The sequence below is a fragment of the Odocoileus virginianus genome, chromosome 1, assembly GCF_023699985.2.
Source record: "Odocoileus virginianus isolate 20LAN1187 ecotype Illinois chromosome 1, Ovbor_1.2, whole genome shotgun sequence".
Lineage (NCBI taxonomy): Eukaryota > Metazoa > Chordata > Mammalia > Artiodactyla > Cervidae > Odocoileus > Odocoileus virginianus.
In genome coordinates this window covers 63,263,650-63,276,601 of record NC_069674.1, presented here as the reverse complement: position 1 = coordinate 63,276,601, position 12,952 = coordinate 63,263,650, and the positions used below count along the sequence as shown (strand labels likewise).

General features: G+C 35.3%; 1 protein-coding gene across 10 annotated transcripts in view; it reads left to right on the top strand.

Moving 5' to 3' along the window:
- Positions 1-12,952, top strand: part of TFEC (transcription factor EC) — a 224,327-nt gene that overhangs the window by 98,436 nt on the left and 112,939 nt on the right. The window lies entirely within an intron of this gene.

Here is a 12,952-nt window from a genome sequence, read left to right as displayed (position 1 = left end):
TTCATTATTATGAAATGACCTCTTTTTCCATGTGGGCATTTCTTGCAGGAATCATACAGTTGGGTCTTGCTTTAGAAAAAATTCAAACTTACAATCTTTGACTTTTAATTAGAGTGTTAAGACCATTTAAGTTCAATCTGATTAGTAATTTGAGTGGTTTAAAACTATTATTATTTGTTTTCTATTTTTTCCATTAGTCAATATCCATTTGACTAATTTTCTTAGATTAGTCAAATTAAACAAGTATTGCTTATGATTGTACCATATCTCCTTTGTTAGTTTATTCCCTATAAATCTTTGTTATTTCACTGACTACTTTAGGGATTATAGTTATGTCCTTGATCTCACACAGTTTTCCACAACTGATATAATACTTCTTTATGTATAGTGAAGAACTTCACCATAATATAATTCCATCTTTCTCCCAAGTTTTGTGGTATTTTTTGTTAATTTTATTTTTATATTATAAACCTAGCCCTGCATGATTATTAATTTTGCTTAGTCAATTGTCTTTTAAAGAGATTTAAATAATAAGAAAAAATCTTAAATATGTATCCATAAATTATGACTTCTAGTCATTTAACATTTCTGTTAGCATGGGTCTATTAGTGTTGAATGCTTTCAGATTTTGTGTGTCTAGAAAAGTATTCCACCTTTAGTTTCAAAAGATGTTTTTGTTGAATTTGGAAATCTAGATTTGCCATTTTTATCTTTCATCATCTTAATGGTACTGTTTCACTATCTTCAGTGACAGGAATCTACTCTCATCCTTATCTTTGTTCCTCTGTACATAACATGCTTTTCTTCTCTGGCTATTTTTAAGATTTTTTCTTTATCACTGTCTTTGAGCAATTTAGTAATCATATGCCACAGTGTTTAGGACTTGGGGTTAATTGACTTCTTGGATATATGGGTTTATAGTTTTTGCCATATTTATAGAGTTTTTAACTATTATTTCATCTTTTTTTTTTCCCCTATTCTCTCTCTCTTTCCTAACTCTAGGAACTACAATTTCATATATTTTAGGCTACATAACATTGTCCACAGCTAGCTGGTACTCTCCTCATTTTTGTTCTTATTATTCTTATTCTGTTTCATTTTAGATTGTTATTTTATTATGACCTTTAAGTGTACTATTTTTTTCCCCTTTTTTTGCAGCAGTATCTTATCTGCTGTCATTCCCATCTGGCACACTTTGTATCTCACACATTGTAGTTTTTGTCCCTCAAAGTTCAAGTTTTATCCCTAGCATCCTTTTTATATCTTATCTGTCTTTACATAATTTTTCAAACATATGCAACACAGTTAAAATATTTTAATGTCATTTTGTTTTAATTTTAACATCTGTGTCAGTTTGTATTGTTTGATTGATTGCTTTTTATCCTCAATATGGATTGTGTTTCCTTGTTTCTTTGCACATTTGACAGATTTTTATTGGATGTCAGACGTTGTGAATTTTACTAGATGCTTGATATTTTTGTATTATTATAAATATTTTCAACTTTGTTTTGGAACACAATTTAGTTACTTGGAAAGAGTTTGACTTTTGACAGTTTTGTTTTTAAGATTTCTTTTAAATGGGAGCAGAGCAGTGCTAGATCTAAGGCTATCATTGTCCTCATAATTGAAGCAAGATCCTTCTGTGTTCTCTTACCCCATACCTATGAGTCATATGCTTTTCACTATGGTTCTCATCATTTACTTCTAATTATTTCAAGTGGTTCTTTTTCTGGTGTGGGGTATTTTCCTACATGAATGCACTAATCAGTACTTAGCTGACTGCCTTGAGAGAGCTGCCTACAGATATCTGAAGTTCTCTCTCTGAGTAGCTATTTCCTCTCCAGTATATTGGGAACTCTGGCCACCTTCAGTTCATTTCAGTTGCTCAGTCAGGTCCGACTCTTTGTGACCCAATGGACTGCAGCATGCCAGGCTTCCCTGTCCATCACCAACTCCTGGAGCTGCTTGTGCAAACTCATGTCCATTGAGTCAGTGATGCCATCCAACTATCTCATCCTCTGTTGTCCCCTTCTCTTCCCGCCTTCAATCTTTCCCAGCATCAGGGTCTTTTCAAATGAGTCAGCTCTTTGCATCAGGTGGCCAAAGTATTGGAGCTTCAGCTTTAGCCTCAGTCCTTCCAATGAATATTCAGGACTGATTTCCTTTAGGATGGACTGGTTTGATTTCCTTGCAGTCCAAGGGACTCTCAAGAGTCTTCTCCAACACCACCGTTCACTTGATCTCCCTATATTTTCACTCACAGAGTCTGCCGGCTTCTACCTGTGTTCACTTCCTGCGTCCCACAGCCTCAAACTCTCTCACAGCAGGAAGTAGGGAAGTCAATGAGCTCACTTTTTGTCTGGAGGGCTTCCTGCCTCTCAGGGATCATTTTCTATTATTGACTGGTACCCAGTCTCCTGAAAGTTGGTATTTCAAGTATTCTGGTTTTGGTTGTTTTCATTAGGAGTGTAAATTTGGTCCCAGTTACTCTGTTTTGGTTAGATGTAGTAATATCAAGAATATGCTTTCTTAATATTTTCATTAAGTTTTTGCGAGATTTCACTAGTGTGCTTGAATAATTATGAATTGATCTTTAACAGCTGCTAATCATAATATCAATAAAAACAGAAACAATGTGGCAAAGTATGCATCAAATAGGAACATCTAAGGATGTAGGTTATTGGAGCAGAAAGATCACAGAAGCAATGAGAGTACCTATCCTTGAATGAAACTTCATATTGGTTGGTGTGTCACATTTTAAGCTTTACGTTTATTCTTGATTATTTGCAACAAAGAGATTATTACATCTATAGTATCTTCTTCAAAGACTTGTGAAATCATTGGGATGTTTAATGTAAAATTTCTTTGAAAAATAAACAAATATTATTTGCACAAACCTCTTCAAATATTGTCAATATTGATTTTATAAAAATTTGTTAGAAATATATCTTCAGTATATAATCCATGTGTATTTCCTATATTAATTACATATTTTTCAGGAAAAGCCCATAATATGAAAACACTAAAACTCCTAGTAGATTTTAAAATCATTATGTAAGAATATTTGTATACTTAATTTATTTTGAATTTAGATTTCCATTCTTCTTTTGTACACATATTTTACTTTCCTGATTTTTTGTACATCATTCAAAAAGAATTTAAATTAAATATGAGATAGCATGAAATAGCATGGAAAAAGGAAGAAAAAGCCACAAAAACCACATTTAAATGGCAGATATTACTATAGCACTGATTGATTCCAAACTGTGGTACCTACAGCTTTTAAAAGCGTAACTTCAAACACAATGCTAAATTGTTTTAAATATAACTATGGAATTACTGAGAGAACTCTTTTTCCATTTATGTCAAAGATGAAAGATAATTTGTGATAATGCATAGCTATTTTCTTGTCATCATAATTGGACTTATTCTCGAAACTGTGTTAACAACAGGGATCATCAGGGGGCCTACCCACTGATATTTTACTACACACATAACTAGTGATAAAACTTTTAGATCACAGTCATACTTTCAAAATGCTTTTGCTTTCATAAAATGCCACGTTCATTTATATATTAATATATGAGTATCATACTTGAGATCATGAAATACACTTGCTCTAATTTAGCAAACTAGGAGTATAATTTTGATTTGATAAGATTTTTTCATTACTTTATTTGATTGAATTAATACTAACAATAAAATATGTTATCAGATTTAGAAACTAAATTTGTGAGTTGCAAAAATCTGAATTCAGATGCTGACTCTGTTAATAAGATTGCCAGATAAAATATAGGAGGCTCAGCTATACATATGAGTTTCAGGTAAATGACACATTATTTTTTGGTATAGGTATGTCCATACAATATTTGGACATACTTAAAGAAAATTGAAAAATATAAAGAAATCTGAGCACAGAAGAATAGATGCTTTTGAACTGTGGTGTTGGAGAAGACTCTTGAGAGTCCCTTGGACTGCAAGGAGATCCAATCAGTCCATCCTAAAGGAGATCAGTCGTAGGTGTTCATTGGAAGGACTGATGTTGAAGCTGAAACTCCAATATTTGGCCACCTGATGTGAAGAGCTGGCACATTTGAAAAGACTCTGATGTTGGGAAAGATTGAAGACAGGAGGAAAAGGGGACAACAGAGAATGAGATGGTTAGATGGCATCACCGACTCAATGGACATGAGTTTGGGTAAACTCTAGGAGTTGGTGATGGACAGGGAGGCCTGGTGTGCTGCAGTTAATGGGGTTGCAAAGAGTAGGACACAAATGAGTGACTGAACTGAAGTAAAAGAAAATTTACTTTTCTTATCTGAAATTAGATTGTATCTGTGCATATTATATTTTCATTTGCTAAATCTGGCAACCCTGTCAATCAGTCACCATTAGAATGTCAACCCCCTTTATTCCTGAACTTAGCCCCTGGATCTATGTTAGTCTCCCTTCAAATTGTTCTGTCTTCAGTATTTAAGTTTTTCTGTAAATAATATCTCCAATAGTTTGGTCTCGTGTGTCCTAATCTCTTATCCTCCAGTGATCTGATTCTATTATGTTAACCACCCTTCTGCATAATTATATTTTAGACTTCATCATTTCAAATATATGCACTTCCTTCATAATTTTTAATTCCAAGAGTTCCACTCTCCAACTAACACTTCCAATTTTTTTTTTATTGAACATTATTGAAGACCCACAGCTCTAGCATTTATTCTTTTTTACTCCACTGCAAACTACAGTCCACTGATCCTTCCACAATCTTTTTTCATGTTCTTAACTCTCTTCTTATTTCATTGATTCCACAGTTATTCATAGCAGTATGGAAGTACTGGTATATTGAGCCAGACTACCTGGAGTTAAAGGACTAAATCTTGCCTTTGCCATTTACTATCTATAACTTACAAAAATTTGCTTAATCATTTCACCTCAGTTCACTCATCTATAAAATCACAATACTAGTAGTTAAACATTCTACATAAGGCTATTGTGAAGAATAAATAATTTATATAATGTGTGCTGAGAACAGTTCCCTCCTAGCACAAAGTTTGCATTATGTTATCATTATCATCAGTAACACTATACCTATCAGTTCAGTTCAGTCGCTCAGTCGTGTCCAACTCTTTGTGACCCCTTGGTCTGCAGCATGCCGGGCTTCCCTGTTCAACTCCTAGAGCTTGCTCAAACTCATGTCCATTGAGTCAGTGATGCCATCCAATGATCTCATCCTCTGTTGTCCCCTTCTCCTCCTGCCTTCAATCTTTCCCAGCATCAGAGTCTTTTCCAATGAGTCAGCTCTTCACATCAGGTGGCCAAAGTACTGGAGCTTCAGTGTCAGCCTCAGTCCTTCCAATGAATATTCCTTCAGGATGGACTGGTTGGATCTCCTTGCAGTCCAACGGACTCTTGAGAGTCTTCTCCAACACCACAGTTCAGAAGCGTCCGTACTTTGGCTCTCAGCTCTCTTTATGGTCCAACTCTCATATCCATACATGACTCCTGGAAAACCATAGCTTTGACTAGATGGGCTTTTGTGGCAAAGTGATATCTCTGCTTTTTAATGTACTGTCTAGGTTGGCCATAGTTTTTCTTCCAAGGAGCAAGTGTCTTTTAATTTCATGGCTGCAGTCATCATCTGCAGTGATTTTGGAGCCTAAGAAAATAAACTCAGCCACTGTTTCCATTGTTTCCCCATCTATTTGCCCTGAAGTGATGGGACTGGATGCCATGATCTTAGTTTTCTGAATTCTGAGTTTAAAGCTATCTTTTTCACTCTCCTCTTTCACTTTCATAAAGAGGCTCTTCAGTTCCTCTTCACTTTCTGCCATAATGGTGGTGTCACCTGCATATCTGAGGTTATTGATATTTCTCCCAGTAATCTTGAGTCCAGCTGTGCTTCATGCAGCCAGAATTTTGCATGATATACTCTGCATGTAAGTTAAATAAACAGGGTGACAATATACAGCCTTGACATACTCCTTTCCAATTTTGAACAATCCATTGTTCCATGTCTGGTTTTAACTGTTGCTTCTTGACTTGCATACAGATTTCTCAGGAGGCAGGTAAGGTGGTCTGGTATACCCATCTCTTTAAGAATTTTCCACAGTTTGTTGTGATCCACATAGTCAAAGGCTTTGGCATAGTCAATAAAGCAGATGTTTTTCTGTAACTCTCTTGCTTTTTCTATGATCCAACAGTTTGGCAATTTTGGCAACATCAAAATGCCCTTATTCACACTCTGAAATCCTTTGTCCATCTCTCTGTTCCTTCGCTTTTCTTGTCTAGCAAAACCTCAGTCTTTTTCAAATCCAACTGTACTTTGTGCATGAACATAGAAAGTCAAGGGAAAAATCCCAAAACAGACAGGCTGTCTGATTGCACTTTAAATTAATAATGGTGAACTTCAAATTGTCCCTCACTAGTGCCCGGAAATCCAATTATATGTCCAAAATTCATTCCATTTCTGTTTCACACCTCTCATTTTTCACCAACCTTGAATTGCTCTCCTCACTCTTCACTGAGGAAATAAGAGCCACCAGTCAAGAGCTTCCAAAAACTCTCACCGCATGTTCCCGGCCTCTGAGCCTGTCCTCTGACTTCCCACCTTTCACTCGGAAGGGATTCTCTGTGCCCCTGCCTTGACCAGTCCCCCGATTTGTACACTGCATCCCTTCCTCTCTTGGATGTGTGCATTTAGATATGTAATAAACACCTCAAATGAACACATCCACAACCATTCTTCTGATTTCTCAGAAGATTATCCCATCTCGGGAAATGGCAACCCTGGCCTTACAGTTCCTTAAGACAAAGTACTTGGCTCATCCCTTCCTCTCACACCTCACATCTTTTGCATGAGACTCCAAAGAGCACCTGATGTTCCAAAAAGTTATTTTATCCAATCTTTAGTTTTATAATTTGGGAAGAGTAGATGAAACAAAAAGTGACATCTATCAACATTTTGGAAGATAATTAAACCAATAATGCCTGAAAATTGTTGACCACTATGTCTGGTGTAGTAAATATTTAATAAAGATTTGCCTCTGTTTTTGGTATTATTAATACTGCTTCTTTTGCTTGTTTCTCCTTTTCCAGTCTATGCTAATGTAAATAAATATGCAAACACATGCCATGGGCTTAAATGTCATTAGATGAGTATTAATACAGAATAGGCTGTTTGTCCCAGTTTTGTAGAAAAGTATTTTCTTTCAGTCTGCTTATATGAATGTAGTTTGAGATAAGAAAAAAATCTCATCACTTAGTAATGATGTTATGTAATATAAAAATTCAACTTTAGTTAGACTTCCTGATCTTGCATTTTGCCTCTAGTATGACTTTGGTCACTTACTTGAACTCTGCACCTTAGTTTTTCTTATCTGTAGTATGGGGATTATAATAGACCTCCTAATAGGATTTTTCCAAGTTTTTCACATTTGTGCACCTTTAGTATGGTTACCGAGACAGTAGAAGTGCTTTGAAAGTGTTCACTACTTTTGTTTCTATTATAGTAAAGGATCTTCTTCATAAGATTCCAAGGCATAAATTCAAACGATTGTATTATAGATGTTATGGTCTATGTATTACAGATGTTATGGTCTATGTCTATGAGCATTGTTTTTTGCAACTTCAGCAATGTAAAATTACAGTGTGATTTTGCCCCAGATGCTCTGCCATTTTTTGACATACCTGTTTCTGAAACAAAAATGGATGACTTTGGCTGCATTTAAAATATGGAGGGTATAAAATGTTTGTCAATTCCATTCATTCCACAGAGAGCTATTAAGTGCTAGTATATATATTTTAGACAAAGTTTTGTAAGTGGAGTACAATGGTAAAATTAAACTGAAAAAGCTTTTGCCCTCTTTGAACTTATGGTATGAAACAAAGAAAAATATTTTTCACATAAATAACTATAAGCCAATTTCTTCTCTTTTTAATAGTTGTGTTGGACTGAGTATCTGGTCAATTTAAATAGCATCACACTGTGCCAATTTTAGGCAGCCCTGTAACAACGCTGGGGTATTTTGGATCCAGGGTGCTGGTTTACTCATGTTTTGCGCATGTAATTCCTTATATAACTGGCAAAACAGAATTTGGTCTCCCTTCCACTGAAGTGGATAGTAGTGCTCAGTGGAAACAAATTTGGAAAAGACAAACCCCTTCATGGGTGCTGCTTGTCCCTGCTGAGTATTTTGCGTCTTACAGAAGCAGGTTCCAAGTGGAACTATAGATCATACCTCCAAGCCTGAGACTGGGAAGCTGTCAGTTGCCTGAAGTCAGCAGATGTAGGCAGTTAAAATATTGAAGAAAATAACACTCAGCATCCGGCTATTTACCAGGAACTCATGATTCATTTTATTACTTAACTTCTAGACCCTTAAATATGCTTCCCAAGTGGTTGTTGCTCAAAACAAAAAAAAAAAAACAAAACCTGAAAAATTAACACTAGAAGATTTGGATGATATTCAACTGGCTATACTAGCTAGATGAAAATAAACTTGCATTCTAATAAGATTTTATAAAAACATAAGTGTAGGTCAGTTTATCTATTCCAGCTGATACTCATAACACTGTAAAAGGAAAAGAATATTCCAAATATTTAAAGTTTATCTTCAGAGCATGTAGTAACTCTATTTTGAATATAAAGAGCTATACAGTTAGTACCAATTAAGAGCAAATGCCTATTCTCATTAAATTGTGTCCAAATACCTTAAAATATCAGTTAGAAGGCAGTAACATTATTATACTGCATGATAGCTTATAAGCCTTGTTCTAATCATGATGGAAAATATGCATAGAAGGACTTTGGAATATTTAATGAATCTCACTCCTCTCTTCTTTGGGGCAAGTCACTTCTTTGTTTTACGTTCAGAGGCCCAGATTTTATAACTTCTGAGTAAAGTTTAACATCATTCACATTGAAAGACATAGATTCTAATTCTGCCATAAATTTAGACTATATACTTTTGGAAATTGTAGATTACATTTTTATTTTTGAGAAAATAATCAAGCATCATGTGGCACCCGAGGGCCCTGAAATTGGATCCTAGTGGTTTTATGGTTCATGTTCATAAGGAGGCCCCAAATAGCACCCAAATGAGTTTTCTTTCACTATGTCATGATTCCCACCTATATATTCTACTTCAAAGAACTCAGTAGTGTTTAGTTCATTTTATGAGCCTCAGTAGACTGAATATACATTAGAAGTTGACCTTTGATTTTCAGGGCATGAGTGAACCCACTGGTGACCTCTCATGACATTTTTAAAGTACAACATCTCAAATAGTCATACTCGGTTAAATCATTTTCATATGGGTTTCTTTTCCTTTTTGTTCTTAACTATTACTTGTAGGTAAAACTATACTGTTTTTAATACTTTTTCTTTGAAAACTAAGAAATGGTTTATATTTAACACATTTTGATAAATGTAAATAGAAACCTCAAATTTAATCATAGCTTGTTTAGCAAGATTTTCTAGGTGAGAGGCCCTTAGTTTTGTTTAAACCCTTATGTACTATGACTCAGTTTTAACAATTCATGTTTAGGCTACCATCTTCTTGTAAAAATTTAATGAAGTATTTTTAAATGATTTTTTTTTCCATTCATAAGCTTATTCCCCTTTGTATAACCTTCACTTATCATGAATATAGTTTTTCAAAAACTTTGGTCCTCTGTTTGTAGAGTGTGAGGCATCTATTATTAATGAAATATTGGTAGATTTTTTTTTCTGAATTGTCTTGAGAGATGTTCTTTTACTCAGAAAAAAGTCCTTCAGAATGAGGTATTCTTACAGAAAAATCATTATATCCACATATGTTCATAAGACACACTACTAAATTTAGTAGTCCCATCACATGTAAGCTTCAGATATTGTTGCTTTAATGCATTCCCTCACTACTTTGATAAAAGCCTTAAGATGTTGCCACTAGTTCTTTGATGATTTCCTCTGATGTTACAGTACCTTTCTTTTTTTTCTCCAAAAAATCTGTTTTGCATAAACATGAGAAGTCAAGGCAGTTTGAGTTAACGAGTAAAAACTTCAAGTTTTGCAACAAAAGTATATATATTTGTACTTAGAACCCTCTTTCTCAATGTAAGAGAAGTTTATTTTCTATTCTAGAAAATATGAACCTTTAGGTTTAAGAGAAACCCAAATATGTTATTCAAGTTTATAATTTTGAGCTTTATTCAGCTATTTCCCCATTGAATTAATAAGATTTATCAATTGAATTAGAAGGGGAAGAGGTATATTGACCTAGATATTGACATATTTGTTTTCCCCATCACTCCTGCCTCAGTTCTTAATGAGTCCTGCATTCTGTTGTATTCAGAGATGGGTGAATTTGTTTTTAATGTTTAGTTCTAGCTTCCAAATCATTTTGTGGCAATTACATTTAATAAAATGCCACTTTTATTAGATTACTTATTACATCCATACTTAGGTTTAATGCTCCTGTATGGATGAAATATTAACAAAGTAATAATCAACTTGTTTGTCCATTTGAACAACAAAGTTCTGCTTTCAACTAGACTATAGTTAAAAACAAGGTATTGTATACTTGAAATTTGTTGAGAGTAGATAAGTGTTCTCTGCATTTAAAAAAAGAGTTAACTATCTGAGGTGATTGGATATGTTAATTGTTTTGATCATGGTGATCTTTCCATAATGTATATGTATATCATATACATTTTTTAAAGCCAAGTGTCATCTTGTGTGACTCTCTTCTATAAAAAATGCCATTCTACCAGCTTTCAGTGGTACCTGTGAATTTTTATTCATCTCATTATGCTAAGATGCCAGTTTTTTCATTTTGCTCCCTATATTCTGTGACTTGACAGTATAAACATCTAAAATCTAATTTTTGCACCTGCTACATTTACTTGTTTTTCTTTTCTTTAAAGTGACATTTACTAGGCACTACTTTAACTGTTGTTTTTTGCTTGTCACACCTGTTGTATTTCTCTAAAACCTAATCTGTTGCTTTATATGAACTTGTCAACAAAAGGTGAAGTTGTGGAGTCTGCATGTGGCTTGAGAGATGCATCTCTTGCCCTTTGCTTCAGGAACTGACTGATTATGAAGCTTTGTCTGCGGAGTAAGAGTCACCACCAGCCATGTTATTGTGTGTTCTTTGTTTCAGAGCTGTCATCCAATACAGGGAGTATGTGTGTGAATGTGCTACTTGCTCAGTTGTATCTGATACTTTGTGACCCCTTGGGCTGTAGCTTACCAGGCTCCTCTGTCCATGGAATTTTCCAGGCAAGAATATTGAACTGTGTTGCCATTCCCTTCTCCAGGGGATCTTCCTGAACCAGGGATCGAATCCAGGTCCCCAGAATTGCAGGGGTATATTTTATGACTGAGTCATCAGGGAAGCCTAGAACCTGTGAAATCCCTGGGTTTTACTAAACTCAGCCCTTCCTGCTTTGAGTTGAACCCAGAAAATGAAGTACAGTTTTCTACATGATGAGCAAGATCCATACACAGGAGGTGGAGAAGGAAATGGCAACTCACTCCACTATTCTTGCCTAGAGAATCCCTTGGACACAGGAGCCTGGAGGGCTGCTGTCCATGGGGTTGCACAGAGTCAGACACAACTGAAGCAACTTAGCATGCATGCATGCATTGGAGAAGGAAATGGCAACCCACTCCAGTATTCTTGCCTGGAGAATCCCAGGGACAGAGGAGCCTGGTGGGCTGCTGTCTGTGGGGTCACACAGAGTCGGGCACGACTGAAGTTACTTAGCAGCAGAAGCAGCATACACAGGAGGAAAAAAAACACTCCTCAGCATACTATTATTTGTCATAGATTTTCAGAAATATTGACACAAGCGTGGTCACTGCCACTTATCAGCTATCTTTTTCTCTTATTTAATGTAGGAGGTTTTCAAGGGGGTGAATTTCCCAATCTTCTAACTTTATAATTTCTGAAGAATGTGACCTTTTAAAAATTTTTTAAATCACTGCATTCCATATTCAAGTGAAAGAACCTAGCACATAACACATGTGACCCAAATTACTTGAATCTAGAACGAATATCTGAATAAAGTTGTGTTTATATGTTATGTTACTTGGCCAACCTTCTGTAGCATTTCAGTTGGATTTGTTCTTCAGTCACTCAGTCATGTCTGACTCTTTGCAAACCCATGGACTGCAGCACACCAGGCTTCCCTGTCCTTCACTATTTTCCAGAGTTTGCTCAAACTCATGTCCTTTGAGTCAATGATGCCATCCAAACATCTCATTTTCTGTTTCCACTTTCTCCTCCTGCCCTAAATCTTTCCCAGCATCAGGATTTTTCCAATGAGTCAGCTCTTCACATCAGGTGGCCAAAGTACTGGAGTTTCAGCTTTAGCATCAGTCCTTCCAATGAATATTCAGGGTTGATTTCCTTTAGAATTGACTGGCTTGATCTGCTTGGTGTCCAAGACTCTTGAGAATCTTCTCCAGCACCATAGTTTGAAAGCATCAGTTCTTCAGCGCCCAACTTTCTTTATGGTCCCACTCTCACTTCCATACATGACTACTTGAAAAAGCATATGTATGTATGTATGTATGTATGTATGTATGTATGTATATATATATAATTTTCTATTTTTTCCTCATTAGTTGATAGCAAAATTACCAGAAGTACTACCATATGGGAAATGTAATAAATACAAATGTTATATTGAAAGAGAAGGCAGCTCATATAGCTTACACCCAGTGTAATTAGTATGTTTACATGCTAGTCTAGATACACCCAGTTATTTATGTTTCAGCAAACATTTCATTATATTTAATGGATCCTTCTCATTTCAGTGTTACAACAGAAGAGAGATACTCAAGGATCCTGGGAAATTAAGTATTAACATTCCCTTGAGGGAAACCTCTACTTAAAAAATTATATTCCATTTTAAATTTCCTAAGCCATGGCAATATATTTAATTTATCCTAACATTTGAACTCTGACAA